This window comes from Callithrix jacchus, chromosome 9 (assembly GCF_049354715.1).
Source record: "Callithrix jacchus isolate 240 chromosome 9, calJac240_pri, whole genome shotgun sequence".
NCBI lineage: Eukaryota > Metazoa > Chordata > Mammalia > Primates > Cebidae > Callithrix > Callithrix jacchus.
The window spans coordinates 28,219,954-28,241,346 of record NC_133510.1 but is presented as its reverse complement, the minus strand read 5'-3'; positions in this window follow the sequence as shown (position 1 = coordinate 28,241,346).

Here is a 21,393-nt window from a genome sequence, read left to right as displayed (position 1 = left end):
TTAGGGTTTGATGCTATTTTAAGTGTGCCTCTTGACTGTGTGGGTATCATGAACATGTTTCTCTGCTGTCCTGTTGCAGAATTGGTATACTTTTTGAGCATACATTTTGCAATCAGTCCATGGTGGTGAGAAAGGGATTGTCCTCAAAAACCTGGAAATAAGAAAAGTGAGATTGCTCTTTGAGAATTAAGTTATGAAGTAAGTCCAGCGTAATTTGGAGTAAAGAGAGATATTTAAAGTCACATTAAGATTGCAGGCAAACTTGAATTGTGTGTGTCCAAGCAATGCAGCAAAAAGTGGATTTACCCAGGCTCCCTAGCCAGCATATTCCTATTATAGAGGTGGATACATCAGACTACCAGAGTTGATGTTTGTTGCACATTCTTTTTGCATAACCAACTCTACTTGTTCCCCCAAAGTAAATGTCTTACATAGTTTGCAGTGGTCAGACTGACTTAAATGTGAGCTCTCCTTGACAGTCACATTTCTCTTTAAAAGTTAATACATTGACATTATGTGTTTCTACCTCATGGTTAAGTTTTGTTAGTAAAAGGTAGCATCTCTAAGTCCAAAGAATATTGAGTTACAATGAGTTTCAGAGCTGCTATCATCCACATGCTGTTGTCTCCCAAAATTTATATGTTGGAACCTAACCTCCTGTGGGATAGTATTAAGAGAAGGGGCCTTGGGAGGTGATTAGATTATGAAACAGAGCCTCGTGCATGTGATTGGTGCATTTAAGAAAAGAGGCCCCAGAGAGCTAGGTAGCCCCTTCCACCATGGGAGGGTGCAGCAAGAAGGCATCATCAGTGAATGAGAAAATTAATCCTCACCAGACACTGAATCTGCTGGCCCCTTGATCTTGGACTTCCCAGCCTCCAGAACTGAGAAATAAATGTTGTTTATAAGCTACTCAGTTAATGGTAATATGTCAAGAGTAGCCCAAATGGACTAAGACAACAGCCTATAAGTCTAAGGTCATCCCTCTGGAAAGCAGTGGATTCACTCACTGAGAAAAATGTCTCTTCCTGAGGACCTGCCTGACAGCCAGCCAGCCCTCTCTAGGCATTGCCCTACCTGTCCCCCACACACACAAGCATCACTGCCTCTCAGCCAGCCTCAGGAGGGGCTGACATTGCTACTACTTGTTTTTTTTCTGAAGAAATCCTTCAAACACTTCATTTAGCAGCAGTCATTTCTATTCCAGTAAGACCTTGTGAGGCCCAACTTTACAGATGGATAGTGGCCCCATCCTACCGTGGAAGAGGTAGAAGAGAGGATGTGCCTGTATCTTAATTGAAGAGACAGAAAAAAGTAATCTGTCAACCCAATGGAAAATTCATCACTGCAGGGATTTACAGAAATAAATGACCGTAACACTCTTCCTGGCAAGTTTGTGCACATGAATAATAAGTAAACCCCTGCTACTTTATAAAATGGCTTATTTCGACACGAGGGGACTCAAGATGGCGCTGTGAGAACAACCCAGGATTGGAGCCCGCGTTGAATCCGCAAACGGTGAGTCAGTGCTGCATTTCCAGACTGATCTTTGTTGCCCACAGAACGGGGAAACTCCCAAGTATAAAAAGACACGGGAGCCAGGCAGTAGGTCTGCCTGGCGAAGCCGGCAGCCGGGGCGGCGGCGGCCGGCCCTACCCAGCAATCCCCACAGGGCGCGCTTGTCCGGGTGACTTGTTGAACCGGCAGCCTGAGACTTGAGAGGGCTGGACTTGAGACTGAACGAGACTTGCACAGTTGCCCAGCCCAGGGGACTGCAGGGACAGATCGTTTGGGATACCCAGTGGGACGAACAAAACCGCGATTTCAAACTATCCCGGGCAGACGGTCCGAGACGCTCTGTGGGGGAGGGGCGTCCACCACTACGGAGGCAACCTGCCCCAACTGATATACACGCCCACTGCTGACGCAGCCAGCCGTTGCCGAGGCAACCCGCCCCAACTGAGATACACGCCCACTGCTGACGCAGCCTGCCATTGCTGAGGCAACACGCTACAACAAAGAGACTCCGCCGCAGGGCGGGGCGAAGACCACAGCAGAGCCGGCAGGAACAGCGCGAATCACACAACAGCAGGGCGGAGCCTCGGCAGCCAAGCAGTGGCTAGTCTGCCTTCGAGCTGGGCAGGACACCTGATCGGACATCCAAAAATAAAGCCCAAACCCCTCAACACAGAGCATTTGGGAAAAAAAAAAGGGTTGTTTAATGAGCTGTGTTGCAGCAGAATCAAACATAGCAGCCTAACAGCCCTGAATGAACAACAGAGTGCACAGCTCAGCAATTAAACCCCTATAAAGTACAAACTGTCTCCTCAAGCAGCTCCTTGACCCCTCTATATCCAAAAGACTGTCATTAGGCAGGCATCATCCTGGGACAGGGAGAGCAGAAGAGGAAACTGGTAGCATCCCTCGCTGTGCCACGGCTACTGGAGGTGCACCCCACACAAGCAGGGTCTGGAGCGGACCTCAACAGTCGTACAGCGAAGGGGCTAGACTGGTAGAAGGAAAACCAAGCAACAGAAATACTTCATCATCAACATTCTGGGTGTCCACTCAGAGACCCAAACGAAAAGTCAGCAACTACGCAGACGACCAGCGGACAAATCCACAAAGATGGGAAGAAACCAGCTCAAAAAAGAGGAAAACACCCGAAACCAGAAAACATCGCCTCCTAGAAAGGACCAAAACTCCTCACCAGCAAGGGAACAAAGCTGGACGGAGAATGACTGTGACAAAATAACGGAATTAGACTTCAGAAGATGGATAATGAGAAACTTTTGTGAGCTAAAAGATCATGTATTAAATCAATGCAAAGAAACTAAGAACCTTGAAAAAAGATTTGAAAAAAGATTCGAGGAAATGATAACAAGAATGGATACCTTAGAGACGAATATGAATGAATTAAAGGAGCTGAAAAACACAATACGAGAACTTCGCGAAGCAAACGCAAGTTTCAATAGCCGAATTGACCAAGCAGAAGAAAGAATATCTGAAGTCGAAGACCAACTCAATGAAATAAAACGAGAAACCGAGATCAGAGAAAAAAGCGCAAAAAGGAATGAACAAAGTCTCCAAGAAATGTGGGACTATGTGAAAACACCTAACCTACGTTTGATAGGTGTACCAGAAGGGGATGAAGAGAATGAATCCAAGCTGGAAAATACTCTTCAGGACATCATCCAGGAAAATTTCCCCCACCTAGCAAGACAAGCCAACACTCAATTGCAGGAAATACAGAGAACACCACAAAGATATTCCGCAAGAAGAGCAACCCCAAGGCACATAATCGTCAGATTCAACACGGTTGAAATAAAGGAGAGAATATTAAGGGCAGCCAGAGAGAAAGGTCGGGTCACCCACAAAGGGAAGCCCATCAGACTCACAGCAGATCTCTCGGCAGAAACACTACAAGCCAGAAGAGAGTGGGGGCCAATATTCAACATTCTTAAAGAAAAGAACTTTCAACCCAGAATTTCATATCCAGCCAAACTGAGCTTCAGAAGTGAAGGAAGAATAAAATCCTTTGCAAACAAGCAAGTACTCAGAGATTTTGTCACCACCAGGCCTGCTTTACAAGAGCTCCTAAAAGAGGCACTACACATAGAAAGGATCAATCAGTACCAGCCATTCCAAAATCACACTGAATGCTAAAGAGCTTCAACATAATGAAGAATCTACAACAACTAACAGGCAAAACAGCCACTTAGCATCAAAATGGCAGTATCAAATTCACACATAACAATATTAACCCTAAATGTAAATGGACTAAATGCACCAATCAAAAGACACAGACTGGCAAATTGGATAAAAATCCAAAACCCATCAGTGTGCTGTATCCAGGAAACCCATCTCACATGCAAGGATACACAAAGGCTCAAAATAAAGGGATGGAGGAAGATTTACCAAGCTAATGGAAAGCAAAAAAAAAGCAGGAGTTGCAATTCTCATCTCTGATAAAATAGACTTTAAAGCAACAAAGATCAAAAGAGACAAAGAAGGCCATTACATAATGGTAAAAGGATCGATACAACAAGAAGAGCTAACGATCCTAAACATATATGGACCCAACACAGGAGCACCCAGATACATAAGGCAAGTTCTTAATGACTTACAGAAGGACTTAGACTCCCACACAATAATAGTGGGAGACTTTAACACTCCACTGTCAATACTAGACAGATCAACCAGACAGAAAATCAACAAGGATACCCAGGGCTTGAACTCAGACCTGGAGCAAGCAAACCTGGTGGACATTTACAGAACTCTCCACCCCAAATCCACAGAATACACATTCTTCTCAGCACCACATCACACCTACTCTAAAATTGACCACATAATTGGAAGTAAAGCACTGCTCAACAAATGTAAAACAACTGAAATCATAACAAACAGCCTCTCAGACCATAGTGCAATCAAGTTAGAACTCAGAATTCAGAAACCGACCCAGAACCGCACAGCTTCATGGAAACTGAACAACTGGCTCTTGAATGTTGACTGGGTAAACAACGAAATGAAGGCAGAAATAAAGAAGTTCTTCAAAACCAATGAGAACGAAGACACAACGTGCCAGAACCTCTGGGACACATTTAAAGCAGTCTCTAGAGGAAAGTATATAGCAATAAGTGCCCATATGAGGAGAATGGAGAGATCCAAAATTGACACCCTATCGTCAAAATTGAAAGAGCTAGAGGAGCAAGATCAAAAAAACTCAAAACCCAGCAGAAGACAAGAAATTACTAAGATCAGAGCTGAGCTGAAGGAGATTGAGACACGAAAAACCCTTCAAAAAATCAACAAATCCAAGAGCTGGTTTTTTGAAAAGATCAACAAAATAGACAGACCACTAGCCAGATTGATTAAAAATAAAAGAGAGAACAACCAAATAGATGCAATAAAAAATGATAAAGGGGAAATCACCACAGATTCCACAGAAATTCAAACCATCATCAGAGAATATTACAAACAACTCTATGCACATAAACTAGTAAACCTGGAAGAAATGGATAAATTCCTGGACTCCTGTGTCCTCCCAAGCCTAAACCAGGAGGAAGCTGAAACTATGAATAGACCAATAACAAGGTCTGAAGTTGAGGCAGCAATTAAGAGCCTACCTCACAAAAAAAGCCCAGGTCCAGACGGGTTCACAGCCAAATTCTACCAGACACACAAGGAGGAGCTGGTACCATTCCTTCTAAAACAATTTCAAACAATCCAAAAAGAGGTAATTTTTCCCAAATCATTTTATGAGACCAACATCATCCTGATACCAAAACCCGGCAGAGACCCAACGAGAAAAGAAAACTTCAGGCCAATATCCATGATGAACATAGATGCAAAAATCTTCAATAAAATATTGGCAAGCCGATATCAACAGCAAATCAAAAAACTTATTCATCATGATCAAGTAGGATTCATCCAGGGATGCAAGGCTGGTTCAACATACGCAAGTCTATCAATGTAATTCACCACATAAACAGAACCAAAAACAAAAACCACATGATTATCTCAATTGACGCAGAGAAGGCATTTGACAAAATTCAACAGCCCTTTATGCTAAAAACCCTCAATAAACTCGGTATCGATGGAACGTATCTCAAAGTAATAAAAGCTATTTATGACAAACCAACAGCCAATATCATACTGAATGGGCAAAAACTGGAAGCATTCCCTTTGAAATCTGGTACTAGACAAGGATGCCCTCTCTCACCACTCCTATTCAATATAGTACTGGAAGTTCTAGCCAGAGCAATCAGGCAAGAAAGAGAAATAAAGGGTATTCAAATAGGAAAGGTGGAAGCCAAATTGTCTCTATTTGCAGACGACATGATAGTATACCTAGAAGACCCCATCGCCTCAGCCCAAAAACTCCTGAAACTGATAAGCAACTTCAGCAAAGTCTCAGGATATAAAATCAATGTGCAAAAATCACAAGCATTCGTCTACACCAATAACAGACTTAAGGAAAGCCAAATCAAGAGCGAACTGCCATTCGCAATTGCTACAAAAAGAATAAAATACCTTGGAATACAACTCACAAGGAACGTAAGGGACCTCTTCAAGGAGAACTACAAACCACTGCTCAACGAAATCAGAGAGGACACAAACAGATGGAGAAACATTCCATGTTCATGGTTAGGAAGAATTAATATCGTGAAAATGGCTATACTGCCCAAAGTAATTTACAGAATCAACGCTATCCCCATCAAGCTACCATTGACTTTCTTCACAGAACTGGAAAAAACCACCATGAACTTCATATGGAACCAAAAGAGAGCCCGCATAGCCAAGTCAATTCTAAGCAAAAAGAACACAGCGGGGGGCATCACACTACCGGATTTCAAACTATACTACAAGGCTACAGTAATCAAAACAGCATGGTACTGGTACCAAAACAGAGATATAGACCAATGGAACAAAACAGAGGCACCGGAGGCAACACAACATACATACAACTATACAATCTTTGATAAACCTGACAAAAACAAGCAATGGGGAAAGGATTCCCTATTTAACAAATGGTGTTGGGAAAACTGGCTAGCCATGTGCAGAAAGCAGAAACTGGACCCCTTCCTGACACCGTACACTAACATTAACTCCAGATGGATTAAAGACTTAAACATAAGACCTGGCACCATAAAAAGCCTAGAAGGAAATCTAGGCAAAACTATCCAGGACATAGGAGTAGGCAAGGACTTCATGAACAAAACACCAAGAGCATTGGCAACAAAAGCCAAAAGAGACAAATGGGACCTAATGAAACTCCACAGCTTCTGCACGGCAAAAGAAACAGTCACTAGAGTGGATCGGCAACCAACAGAATGGGAAAAAATTTTCGCAGTCTACCCATCTGACAAAGGGCTGATATCCAGAATTTACAAACAACTCAAGCAGATTTACAGGTAAAAAACAAACAAGCCCATTCAAAAGTGGGCAAAGGATATGAACAGATACTTTACGAAAGAAGACATATATGAGGCCAACAATCATATGAAAAAATGCTCATCGTCACTGGTCATCAGAGAGATGCAAATCAAAACCACATTGAGATACCATCTCACGCCAGTTAGAATGGCGATCATTAAAAAATCTGGAGACAACAGATGCTGGAGAGGATGTGGAGAAAAAGGAACACTTTTACACTGTTGGTGGGAGTGTAAATTAGTTCAACCATTGTGGAAGACAGTGTGGCGATTCCTCAAGGCCTTAGAAATAGAAAGTCCATTTGACCCAGCAATCCCATTACTGGGTATATATCCAAAGGACTGTAGATCGTTCTACTATAAGGACACATGTACACGAATGTTCATTGCAGCACTGTTTACAATAGCAAAGACCTGGAATCAACCCAAATGCCCATTGATAATAGACTGGATTGGAAAAATGTGGCACATATACACCATGGAATATTATGCAGCAATCAGAAATGATGAGTTTGTGTCGTTTGTAGGGACATGGATGAATCTGGAAAACATCATCCTCAGCAAACTGACACAAGAACAGAAAATGAAACACCGCATATTCTCACTCATAGGTGGGTGATGAAAAATGAGAACACATGGACACAGAAAGGGGAGTACTAAACACTGGGGTCTATTGGGGGGAAAAGGGGAGGGCCAGTGGGAGGGGGAGGTGGGGAGGGATAGCCTGGGGAGAAATGCCAAATGTGGGTGAAGGGGAGAAGAAAAGCAAAGCACACTGCCATGTGTGTACCTACGCAACTGTCTTGCATGCTCTGCTCATGTACCCCAAAACCTATAATCCAATAAAAAATTTAAAAAATAATAATAATAAAAAATAAAAAAAATAAAAATAAATAAAATGGCTTATTTCAAAGAACTCATGAACCTCAAGATTCTCTGTTTAACCCCTAGGCTTTCTTGGCTTATCCAATTCCATAGCTGTCTAAAGATGAACCATGTTTATCTTTAGAGTTAAGAAATTCAACTATGCAGTGCCCTTATTCTCAAGAAAAGATTGTGAAAGGAACCTTTGTGAATTGTCTTTATTTCATTAGAATTTGTCTCCCCAATTTAACTTTTTGCATATGACCAGAAAATGTTTTGAAGTAATAAATGCTGAAGTTAATGTCAAATTTTCAAAGGTGAAGTCAACATAAGTTTCATACCACTTGGTAACTTAAGTTAATATTGTGAATACAAAAAACTTAAAAGAGCAGGAGGTTTATTTGAGGTAAATGTATATTTTTTAAATAAAGAGGCCTAGTGGTACATGTCATCTGAAACACAGACCCATGAGGATCACACTTTATGATTTCAAAATTCAGAGATGCTCCTGATCTATCAATCATTAACTGTTGACCTTTGAGCAACTGAGGAAACTGTGTTATATAACAGTTTTCCCTGATTACTAAAATGATTAATTTGGGTGGTAGATGGGAGCATTTTTTAAAATATAAAATCTACAAGATTCAGGTAAAATTACTTCATAAAATTTTAAGGTCTAGTATCTCATAGATCAGCTAAGTATATATAAATCAATTTGATAATCAAAGAAAAGAAATGGACTATTACTAAACGAATGAAACTCAAGCAGCCCTTTTGTTCATTTGCTGTGTGTCCAGCACTTTGGGATACACAGGGGATCTTTAAGCATTTTACAGAAAAAGGGCTTATGGAACAGAGGGACAACCAGGGCAGGAGCACTGCTGGCTGTAAGGACAGTGGTAACCTGTTCATCATGGCAATTTATATTTGTATGTGTTTCATTCCTCTACACGTGGGGAAAGTCCTGGAGAACAGGACTTATATTCATTTACGTTTTAATCACCCTCACCTCTGCCCCACCTCAACTCTTGATTAGCTCTCAGCACTGTGATTGGCATGAATAAGTAGAGGAATAAGAGAGAAAAGGGATGTGTAGAGACTGAAAACTATGGCACTTCCATTGCTTCCTACAGAACAAGTTCCTGAAATAAGTCCTCAGGGATCAAAGTCTTGTTTTGCTTTTTTCCTCCAAAGAGTGGCTGAATAATCAGTGATTTTTAAGTTTTTGAAAGTCAGAATTCCATGGCCTCTACCTTGCTCAGCTTAGGTTCCTTTTCTCCCCTCTTTCCCTTCCCTTCTCGTCTCCTTATGCCTGTGAAGTAACCAGGTCAATTCCTATGATGGGATGGGTTGATCCATTCAAACAACTAGTTGACATGGCTTATAAAAATAGCCACACTGGGCTTGTTGGTAAAGGCTAGATTTCAAGGAAGATAAGTAGTGGTCTGAGTCAGCAGCTTGTGAAATTCAAGCAGGCAGTTAGAGTGACAAAAAGGAAGAAGAATTGACAGTGACCAAAATGTCCTCGGATAACACATCACCCGACTGAGGAAAGAAGACAGAAATAAATAAGTAGGTGGGAACATATACCAGTGGATTTTTAAAGAAACCAATTTCATTTAACATTATATTTGAAAAGATTACATTGACCTGCACATGCTAAAACATTAAAAAAATAATGATTTTATGACTTTTAAATATGAGAGGTAGCATGGAGATTACAACAGTATACATTGTCCTAAAAAATACTTACATTCTCAGAATCTGATTTTTTATTAATAAAACTCACAGGTCTTTGGGAAATTCTGTGGTTGGATCAATGCATGAAATCAATTCTAAAGCTAGAAAGAAAGGCTTTGTTTTCTGTTGTGTTTCTGTCTAGCCAGTAAGTTTTAATTTCTGTGTAATAATGGTTAGTTACCCTTCATCTATTTAATGCCCGTTTTTTTAAAGACCAGAATATTGTAACTCCAAGAAATAAAACGAGGTGTATTTTGTTAAATACTGTGTAATTTTTTGCACATTTTCCACATTTTCTTGAGTATGTGTAAGTTACCAAGTAATCATACATACTGGTGGCTGCCTTGTGGATATCTCTTATTAGTATCCTGTCAGAAAATGTGGGGAACAGAAAGACAAAAATTAAAACAAGACTTGAAAAAGTGGCTACCATACAAGTGGCATATTCATTACCAAGAGTGGCCAAAATATATTTGTCTATTTATACCAAAGGCTTTACAGACTCACTGATTAGCTTCAATAATTAATTGATTTGAGGGGTGATGTTAACGCTTTTTTAAAAAGCACTGTTTAATATTTGTAGTATTAAATACTTGTAGTTAGTACCTGTAGAGTGTGTCTGCAACAAGACTTATTTCATCTGGGCAGGAAGAAGCAAGGGTGGGGAGAACTTGCCTCAATTTCTTTACTTGCTTCAATTTCTTTACTATCAGGGATGGATTGCTAGTTTGCCAAGAACATGACTGCCTCAAGGCACCTCTTCTCTGAAGCAGCACATGTCTCACAGAATATTTCAAGGTTCACAGAGCAGTTTCACCTACCTTAGCAGTCATCTGTGAGGTTTCACAGAGGAAGAAAGGAAACCACCCAGATCTGAAGTGCCTCTCCCAGGAGAACATGGAGCCAGCCAGAGGTTGACACTGCATTTAAATCCAAGTCTCCTCCAGACCCAAGCCCTCTCCACCATACCTCTTGGCTTATTCCAAGCAGTTAGCACTAATTTCTCAACAAACAGAAATAAGGCAATATGCAATCATGGAATATAAATGAAGTATTTCTCCTAAGACTTACAGGTATCTATTATAGTCGTCTTATAGAGGAAACCTCTTAAGATTAAAAAAAAAATTCTTAAAACTTCTTGTCATTATTCACAAACACACAACAAAGCCTTTCAGATTCATAAATTTACATGAAGAAATAAAATTCATCTCAGAATAACTTTAAACTTTTTCAAAATAATGCATACATATATATTTTCAAACAGCCTCAAGGCTGTTTTTTTTTTTAAAGGACATGTTTATGTCAAATAAAATAAAATTTGAAAGAACAAGATATTCTGTGAAAAAAAAAAGATGATTAGCTTCTTTGAAATTAACTGGAGAAATGATGGCAGGTATATGGCGAATCAGAAGGATGCAATGATAACAAGTTTCTCACACCAGAGGACACAAAAAAACAAGTGCCAGATGGCTCTCTGGATCACAGGCTCTTATTAGTGTAGTCTGATAAATAATTGAAAATATTTTTGTTTTCTTCAGAGAAGAAAGCAAACTACTATCAGGTTCTTACCTAGAGGGGACACACACACACACACACACACACACACACACACACACACACTCCTACTCATAGATCCCACTGGGAATTTGGGAAAGAGAGCACCCAATTAGGTAATTCTCTTTAAAAGACAATTCCATGGGTATATCTTAAAGCCTTTTTCTCTAAAGATCCCTGTAATAGTGTTTGAAATCCTTCTAAAGATCCCTCTAAAGAACACTGTGATAGCATTTTTAAAACCCTGCTACCAGAGGATCCAAGATGGCTGAAGAGGAACAGCTCTGGATTGCAGTTCCTAGTGAAAATGCAGAGGGTGAGTGACCACTGCTTTTCCAAACAAATTTTTACTGCCCACAGACCAGAATATTCCCTGGTGGAAAAGTGCCAAGACTCTCCAGCACAGCTATTTCAGCTGGAGCAGCAGGTCTCCACACCAAAACACACATAAATCTGGGCACCGCTTCAACTGGAGACCGGAATGCCTGGGAGACAGAGTCACTCATTCAACTGAAAAAAAGAGGGCTGAAACAGGGAGCCAGGTAATCTGGCTGGGCTGGTCCCACCCCAACAAAGACAAGCAATCTGAAATACTCTGGACTGAGTTTCACAACAAGCACAGCTGGACCTGGGACAGTCCAGCTCTGTTGGGAGAAGGGCATCCACCATTACCAAGGCAGTCCACCACTACTGAGGCAGTCCACCATTACTGAGGCAGTCTGCCATTACCGAGGCAGTCAGGCATTACAGAAACACTCCGCCATTACTGTGGCAGACCACTATTACTGTGGCAGTTCTAAATATACCCTTATAAACAAAACTTCAAGGAAGTTCACAGAGCAGCTGGGCAGAGCCCACAGCAGCTCAGCTACACCTCTGCTGGCAGACTGTGACTAGGCTACCTCCTTGCTGTGCAGGGCATCTATGAAAAAAGGAGGCAGAATGACAGGAACTTATAAATAAGGCCCCACTTTCCCAAGAGAGGACCTGGGGGAAAAAGGTGGTTATCAGTTCCACTGCAGCAGACTTAAACATATCTGCCCAGCAGCTCTAACAGATCAATGGAGCTCACAGCTCATCACATGAGCTCATATAAGGGACAGACTGTCTCCTCAAGCAGCTCCCTGACACCGTATAATTAAAGAGACACCTCATAAAGGAGAGCACAGGCTGATTTCTGATTGGTATCCTTCTGGGACAAACATAACAGAAGAAGAAACTTGCAGGAACCCTTACTGTTCTGCAGCTGCTGCAGGTGATCCCTGGGGAAGCCGCATCTGGAGTGGACCTCCACCAGTCCTACAGCAGGGGGGCCTGACTGTTAGAAGGAAAACTAAGAAACAGAAAGAAATAATGTCATTAGTAACAAAAAAGACATCCACTCAGAGATCCCATCTGAACGTCACCAACCACAAAGACCACAGACAGATAAATCCAAAAGATGGGAAGAAACCAGTGCAAAAAGATGAAAATACCCCAAACAAGAAACCTCTCCACTTCCAAGGCATCACAACTACTGACCAGCAAGGGAACAGGCGGATGGAGAATGAGTCTGATGAATTGACAGAAACAGGCTTCAGAAGGTGGATAACAACAAATTTCTCTGAACTAAAAGATCATATTCTAACCCAATGCAAAGAAACTAAGAACGTTGAAAAAAAAATTGATGAAATGCTAAAGAGAATAAACAGCTTAGAGAGGAACATAAATGAATTGATGGAGCTTAGAGAGGAATATAAATGAATTGATGAAACTGAAAAACATAACTTCGCAAAGCATACACAAGTTTCAAATAGACCAAGCAGAAGAAAAGATATGAGATTAAAGATCATCTCAATGAAATAAAATGAGAAGGCAAGGTTAGAGAAAAAAAAAGAGTACACCAATAACAGACTTAAAGAAAGCCAAATCAAGAGCGAACTGCCATTCGCAATTGCTACAAAAAGAATAAAATACCTTGGAATACAACTCACAAGGAACGTAAGGGACCTCTTCAAGGAGAACTACAAACCACTGCTCAACAAAATCAGAGAGGACACAAACAGATGGAGAAACATTCCATGTTCATGGTTAGGAAGAATTAATATCGTGAAAATGGCTATACTGCCCAAAGTAACTTACAGAATCAACGCTATCCCCATCAAGCTACCATTGACTTTCTTCACAGAACTGGAAAAAACCACCATGAACTTCATATGAAACCAAAAGAGAGCCCGCATAGCCAAGTCAATTCTAAGCAAAAAGAACACAGCGGGGGGGCATCACACTACCGGATTTCAAACTATACTACAAGGCTACAGTAATCAAAACAGCATGGTACTGGTACCAAAACAGAGATATAGACCAATGGAACAAAACAGAGGCACCAGAGGCAACACAACATACATACAACTATACAATCTTTGATAAACCTGACAAAAACAAGCAATGGGGCAAGGATTCCATGTTTAACAAATGGTGTTGGGAAAACTGGCTAGCCATGTGCAGAAAGCAGAAACTGGACCCCTTCCTGACACCTTACACTAAAATTAACTCTAGATGGATTAAAGACTTAAACGTAAGACCTGGCACCATAAAAACCCTAGAAGGAAATCTAGGCAAAACTATCCAGGACATAGGAGTAGGCAAGGACTTCATGAACAAAACACCAAAAGCATTGGCATCAAAAGCCAAAATAGACAAATGGGACCTAATGAAACTCCACAGCTTCTGCACGGCAAAAGAAACAGTCACTAGAGTGGATTGGCAACCAACAGAATGGGAAAAAATTTTCGCAGTCTACCCATCTGACAAAGGGCTGATATCCAGAATTTACAAAGAACTCAAACAGATTTACAGGAAAAAAACAAACAAGCCCATTCAAAAATGGGCAAAGGATATAAACAGATACTTTACAAAAGAAGACATATATGAGGCCAACAGTCATATGAAAAAATGCTCATCGTCACTGGTCATCAGAGAGATGCAAATCAAAACCACATTGAGATACCATCTCACGCCAGTTAGAATGGCGATCATTAAAAAATCTGGAGACAACAGATGCTGGAGAGGATGTGGAGAAAAAGGAACACTTTTACACTGTTGGTGGGAGTGTAAATTAGTTCAACCATTGTGGAAGACAGTGTGGCGATTCCTCAAGGCCTTAGAAATAGAAATTCCATTTGACCCAGCAATCCCATTACTGGGTATATATCCAAAAGACTATAAATCCTTCTACTATAAGGACACATGTACACGAATGTTCATTGCAGCACTGTTTACAATAGCAAAGACCTGGAATCAACCCAAATGCCCATTGATAATAGACTGGATTGGAAAAATGTGGCACATATACACCATGGAATATTATGCAGCAATCAGAATTGATGAGTTCGTGTCATTTGTAGGGACATGGATGAATCTGGAGAACATCATCCTCAGCAAACTGACACAAGAACAGAAAATGAAACACCGCATATTCTCACTCATAGGTGGGTGATGAAAAATGAGAACACATGGACACAGAAAGGGGAGTACTAAACACTGGGGTCTACTGGGGGAAAAAGGGGAGGGCCAGTGGGAGGGGGAGGTGGGGAGGGATAGCCTGGGGAGAAATGCGAAATGTGGGTGAAGGGGAGAAGAAAAGCAAAGCACACTGCCATGTGTGTACCTACGCAACTGTCTTGCATGCTCTGCTCATGTACCCCAAAACCTATAATCCAATAAAAAATTAAAAAAAATTTAAAAATATTTTAAAAAAAGAAAAAAAAGAGTAAAAGGAAATGAACAAAGCCTCCAGGAAATATAAGATTATATGAAAGACCTAATCTACATTTGATAAATATACCTGAATGTGACGGAGAGAATGAATCCAAGCTGGAAAACACTCTTTACGATATTGTCCAGGAGAACTTCCCCAACCTAGCAAGGCAGGCCAATATTCAAGTACAGGAAACACCACAGAGATATTCCTCAGGAAGAGCAACCCCAAGGCACATAATCAACAGATTCCCCAGGGTTGAAATGAAGGAAAAAATGCTAAGGGCAGCCAGAGAGAAAGGTCAGGTTACCCACAAAGGGAAGCCCAACAGACTCACAGCAGATCTCTCAGGAGAAACCCTATAGCCAGAAGAGAGTGGGGGCCAATATTCAACACCCTTAAAGAAAATAACTTTCGGCCAGGCGTGGTGGCTCACACCTGTAATCCCAGCACTTTGGGAGGCTGAGGCGGGTGGATCACAAGGTCAAGAGATCCAGATCATCCTGGTCAACATGGTGAAACCCCGTCTCTACTAAAAATACAAAAAATTAGCTGGGCATGGTGGCATGTGCCTTTAATCCCAGCTACTTAGGAGGCTGAGGCAGGAGAATTGCCTGAACCCAGGAGGCAGAGGTTGCCCTGAGCCGAGATCATGCCATTGCACTCCAGCCTGGGTAACAAGAGTGAAACTCAGTCTCAAAAAAAGAAAATAACTTTCAACCTAAAATTTCATATCCAGCCAAACAAAGCTTCATAAGTGAAGGAGAAATAAAATCCTTTATGAATAAGCAATTGTGCAGAGATTTTATCACCACCAGGCCTGCTTTACAAGAGCTCCTGAAAGAAGCACTAAACTTAGAAAGGAACAACCAGTACCAGCTACTCCAAAAATGTACCAAACAGTAAACAGCATTGACACAATGAAGAAACTGCATCAACTAATGGGCAAAAAAAAACAGCTAGCATCAAAATGGCAGGATAAAATTCACACATAACAATATTTTATTAAAGAAAGAAGAAAAAAAGAAAGAAAGATAAAAAAGAAAAAAAAGAATGAAAGAGAGAAAGAAAGAGGAAGAGAAAGAGGGAGAGAGAACAGGAGTGTTGCTTTATTGCCCAGGCTAGAATGCAGTCTAAAAATGTGTACTGAAAACCTCTTTCATGTCAATAATTGTGCTTAACAATGGAGACAGGAAGGAATAATGGAGGAAAATAACAAACAAGCAGCCAACCAATATTTCTTTTAAACCTTTGAAATGCTATGCAATTATTGAGGAGTGATTTACTTCCAATTATGTAGTCACTTTTAGAGTAGGTGTGATGTGGTACTGATAAAAATGTATGTTTTGTGTATTTGGGGTTGAGAGTTCTATAAATGTTTGTTAAGTTTACTTGTTCTGGGTCGGAGTTCACATATAACAATATTAACCTTAAATGTAAATGCGCTAAATGCCCCAATAAAAAGACACAGACCGGCAAATTGGATAAAACGTCAAAACCCATTGGTGTGCTGTATCCAGGATACACATAGGCTCAAAATAAAGGGATGGAGGGTGGAAGATCTACCAAGCTAATGGAGAGCAAAAACAAGCAGGAGTTGCAATCCTAGTCTCTGATAAAATAGACTTTAAACCAACAAAGATCAAAAGGGACAAAGGAGGGCACTACATAATGGTAAAAGGCTGAATGCAACAAGAAGAGCTAATGATCCTAAATATATATACGCCCAATACAGGAGCACCCGGATACATACAGCAGGTTCTTAATGACCTACAAAGAGACTTAGACTCCCACACAATAATAGTGAGAGACTTTAACACTCCACTGTCAATATTAGACAGATCAACCAGACAGAAAATCAACAAGGATAACCAGAACGTGAACTCAGACCTGGATCAAGCAAACCTCATACACATTTACAGAACTCTCCACCCCAAATCTACAGAATATACATTCTTCTCAGCACCACATCACACCTACTCTAAAATTGACCACATAATTGGAAGTAAATCACTCCTCAACAAATGCAAAAGAATGGAAATCATAAGAAACAGTCTCTCAAACCACAATGCAATCAAATTAGAACTCAGAATTCAGAAACTAACTCAGAACCACACAATGTCATGAAAACTGAAAAACTGGCTCTTGAATATTGACAGGATAAACAATGAAATGAAGGCAGAAATAAAGATGTACTTTGAATCCAGTGATAACGAAGACACAACGTACCAGAATCTCTGGGACACATTTAAAGCAGTGTCTAGAGGAAATTTCATAGCAATAAATGCCCATATGAGAAGCAAGGAAAGATCTAAAATCAACAGCAAATCGTCAAAATTGAAAGAGCTAGAGGAGCAAGATCAAAAATTCTCAACAGCTAGAAGAAAACAAGAAATAACTAAGATCAGAGCAGAACTGAAGGAGATAGAGACACAAAAATACCCTTCAAAAGATCAATAAATCCATGAGCTGGTTGTATGAAAAGATCAACAAAATAGACCACTAGCCAGATTAATAAAAAGGAAAAGAGAGAAGAAACAAATAGATGCAATAAAAAAGGATAAAGGGGATATCACCACAGATTCAACAGAAATACGAACCACCATCAGAGATTACTACAAAAAACGGTATGCAATAAACCAGTAAGCATGGAAGAAATTGAAAAACTCCTGGCCACGTGCACCCTCCAAAGCCTAAACCAGGAAGAAGTCAAAACCCTGAATAGACCAATAACAAGTGCCGAAGTTGAGGCAGCAATTAATAGTTTACAAAAAAAAAAAAAAGCCCAGGTCCAGATGGGTTCACAGCCGTATTCTACCAGACATACAAAGAGAAGCTGGTACGACTCCTTCTGAAACAATTTCAAACAATCCCAAAACAGAAAATCCTTCCCAAATCATTTTATAAGACCAACATCATGCTGATACCAAAACCCGGCAGAGACTCAACAAGAAAAGAAAACTTCAGGCCAATATCCAGGATGAACACAGATGCAAAAATCTTCAACAAAATACTGGCAAATTGATTGCAACAGCACAGCAAAAAGCTGATCCATCATGATCAAGTAGACTTCATCCCAGGGAAGCAAGGCTGTTTCCACATACACAAGTCTATAAGCATAATTCACCACATAAACAGAATCAAAGACAATAACCACATGAGATTATCTCAATAGATGCAGAGAAGACCTTCAACAAAACTCAACAGCCCTTTATGCTTAAAAACTCTCAATAAACTAGGTATCGATGGAAGGTCTCTCAAAATAATAAAAGTTATTTATGACAAACCCACAGCCAATATCATACTGAATGGGCAAAACTGGAAGAATTCCCTGTGAAATCTGGCACTAGACAAGGATGCCCTCTCTCCCAATTCCTATTCAATATAGTATTGGAAGTTCTGGCCAGAGCAATCAGGCAAGAAAAGAAATCAGGCATATTCAATTAGGAAAGGAGGAAGTCAAATTGTCTCTATTTGCGGACAACATGATTGTATATTAAGAAGACCTTATTGTCACAGCCCCAAATCACCTGAAACTGACAATCAACTTCAGGAAAGTCTCAGAATACAAAATCAGTGCACAAAAACCACAAGCATTCCTATACACCAATAACAGACTTAAAGAGAGCCAAATCAAGAATGAACTGCAATTCACAATGGCTACAAAGAGAATAGAATACCTAGGAATACAATTAACAAAGAATGTAAAGGACCTCTTCAAGGAGAACTACATACCATTGCTCAACAAAATAAGAGAGTACACAAACAGATGGAGAAACATTTCATGCTCATAGTTAGGAGGAATCAATATCGTGAAAATGGCCATACTGCCCAAAGTAATTTATAGATTCAGCACTATCCCCATTAAGCTACCTATGACCTTCATCACGGAACTGGAAAAAAACAACTTTAAACTTCATATGGAACCAAAAAAGAGCCCACAAAGCCAAGTCAAAAAGAATAAAGCTGGAGGCATCATGCTACCTGACTTCAAACTATACTACAAGTCTACAGTGATCAAAACAGCATGGTACTGGTACCAAAACAGAGATATAGACCAATGGAACAAAACAGAGGCCTTGAAGGAAACACCACAAGTCTTTAACCATCGGACAAACCTGACAAAAACAAGCAATGGGGAAAGGATTCCCTCTTTAATAATGGTGTTGGGAAAACTGGCTAGCCATGTGGAGAAAGCAGAAACTGGACTCCTTCCTTCCTGACACCTTACACTAAAATTAACTGCAGATGAATTAAAGACTTAAACATAAGAGCTAACACCATAAAACCCTTAGAAGAAAACCTAGGCAAAACCTTTCAGGACATAGGCATAGGCAAGGACTTCATCACTAAACCATAAAAAGCATTGGCAACAAAAGCCAAAATAGACAAATGGGATCTAATTAAACTCCAGAGCTTCTTCACAGCAAAAGAAACAATCATTAGAGTGAACCAGCAACCAACAGAATGAGAAAAATTTTTTTCAATCTACCCATCTGACAAAGGACTTATACCGAAAATCTACAAAGAACTAAAACAGATTTACAAGAAAAAAACAAACAAACCCATTCAAAAGTGGGCAAAAGATATGAACAGACACTTTACAAAAGAAGACACACAAGAGTCCAACAAACATATAAAAAATGCTCATCATCACTGGTCATTAGAGAAATGTAAATCAAAACTACATTGAGATACCATCTCACGCCAGTTAGAATGGTGATCATTAAAAAATCTGGAGACAACAGATGCTGGAGAGGATGTGGAGAAATAGGAACACTTTTACACTGTTGGTGGGAGTGTAAATTAGTTCAACCATTGTGGAAGACAGTGTGGTGATTCCTCAAGGACCTAGAAATAGAAATTCCATTTGACCCAGCAATCCCATTACTGGGTATATATCCAAAGCATTATAAATAGTTCTATTATAAGGACACATGCACACGTATGTTCATTGCAGCACTGTTTACAACAGCAAAGACTTGGAACCAACCCAAATGCCTATCAATGATAGACTGGACAAGGAAATGTGGCACATATACACCATGGAATACTATGCAGCCATCAAAAATGATGAGTTCGTGTCCTTTGTAGGGACATGGATGAACCTGGAAACCATCATTCTCAGCAAACTGACACAAGAACAGAAAATCAAACACCGCATTTTCTCACTCATAGGCTGGTGTTGAACAATGAGCACACATGGATACAGGGAGGGGAGCATCACACACTGAGGTTTTGGTGGGGGGCAACTCGGGGAGAAATGCCAGATATAGGTGATGGAGATGGAAGCAGCAAACCACATTGCCATGTATGTACCTATGCAACAATCCTGCATGTTCTTTACATGTACCCCAAAACCTAAAATGCAATTTTATATATATATAAAATAAATAAAACCATACTATCTACAAAGTAGATATTTAATACATATTACTTGGATAAATGATTGATACAGCATTGTTTCAAGACAGGAGAGAAAAGATCCTGGGAGGCCAGATAGATGACTGTCACAACAGTCAAGCAAGAGGTAATGACAACTTATCTGGGGGCAGTGGAAAGAACAGGGCAGAACCAGGACCACTGCACAGGTAGAATTGACCTCTTTATGGAATATTCAGCAGCTTCTCACAATCTAGAGAACAACTGAAGGCTCTCCATTGACTTCTTTTATCTACTTTTTGGCCCACACTCATTCTCTATGCAAATATTTGTTCCCTCCTAATTATCCAGGAAGTAAAACCTGAAACATCTAAATAACTAAAATCAATTATACTCCAATAACATTGGCAGCAATTGCTATACTCTTCATAATATATTTTACAGATTAAGCATTCATTTTATATAGTCAGGTTTGTATATTTGTGTTAATATTTTAAAAAGGTATTTGTCTTCAGGAAACAAAAAGGAAAGAAATATCAGACTATCACCTATATGAATTCTGAAGGTACATGAATTTGCCCATTACATTTTGCTACTTTGAGACATTAGAAGACATCTCAAGAAGTCCAAGCCTTTCTGTTGAGTCTGATTTGTAGATGAGCTACATCTGATCTCTCAAAAGGATGAGGTTCTCCTAAAAATAGTAGGTCAGTTCTCTGTGAACTTGGGAACAATTGTGAAACAGAGGCCTTGGTTCCCTCTGTAGATCTCCCATACACAGAATTAATGAGCGATGGCTAGGATTTGTCCCCAGAGATTGCATTGGTTTCATCTATTGATAGTATGGACAACTTTTAGTAGAGGAGGTAGAGAATAAAAGATAAAAAAAAGGTCACCTGCAATCTTAGTGCAGACTCTAAGTAGTTCAGAGAAAGTGTAAGAAATTTCAACAAGTGTTAGTTCAATTCAGTAACCAAATTCAATTCAATTCAGCCTGGATGTTTATTGATGAGTCTTACAATAATTCTTACATTAAATCATTATCATAAAATTTATGAAATTATGCTGTGTGCATTTGACTTGTTTTATGCAGCATTTCTTCTTTTCATACAGTCCTAAGTGGTAAGGTGGGTTCCTTCCATTCTCATAAGAATTAGCACAAAGAACTCTCATCCTTAT